Raw genomic sequence first — 323 nt, forward strand, 5'->3', positions numbered from 1 at the left:
TTTCAGTCCCCCAATACAAATTCGATTTAGTCCAAGTCGAAGCTCTCTCGAAAATTATAAGGTAATCCATTACGAATAAATACGGGAAAGGGTTCTAATGGCAGTGAAATAACGTTCGGACTTACCTGTGTCCTGAACGCTGTCTTTTGCAGTTTTCAGATCACTTCGTCCACCCTGGAAATAAAAAGAGGGAAATATGAAAAAAAAAGCATTATACAGAGAAAATGAAGAAAAAAAATCATAATTCTGAATAGAAAAAATATTAATGAGATTAGGAACACATACACAAGTAAAAAATACGTTTTCTTTGGAATAAAAGTATT

At 32.8% G+C, this 323-nt stretch overlaps 1 protein-coding gene across 1 annotated transcript in view; it reads right to left on the reverse strand.

The window, feature by feature from the left end:
* Positions 1–323, reverse strand: part of LOC119594125 (frizzled-5-like) — a 228,914-nt gene that overhangs the window by 146,561 nt on the left and 82,030 nt on the right. The window contains exon 2 of the mRNA XM_037943190.1: positions 126–174. The gene's annotated coding sequence lies outside the window, so the exon portion shown is untranslated. The remainder of the gene's footprint in view (positions 1–125; positions 175–323) is intronic.

Source organism: Penaeus monodon, chromosome 33, assembly GCF_015228065.2.
Source record: "Penaeus monodon isolate SGIC_2016 chromosome 33, NSTDA_Pmon_1, whole genome shotgun sequence".
Taxonomy (NCBI): Eukaryota; Metazoa; Arthropoda; class Malacostraca; order Decapoda; family Penaeidae; genus Penaeus; species Penaeus monodon.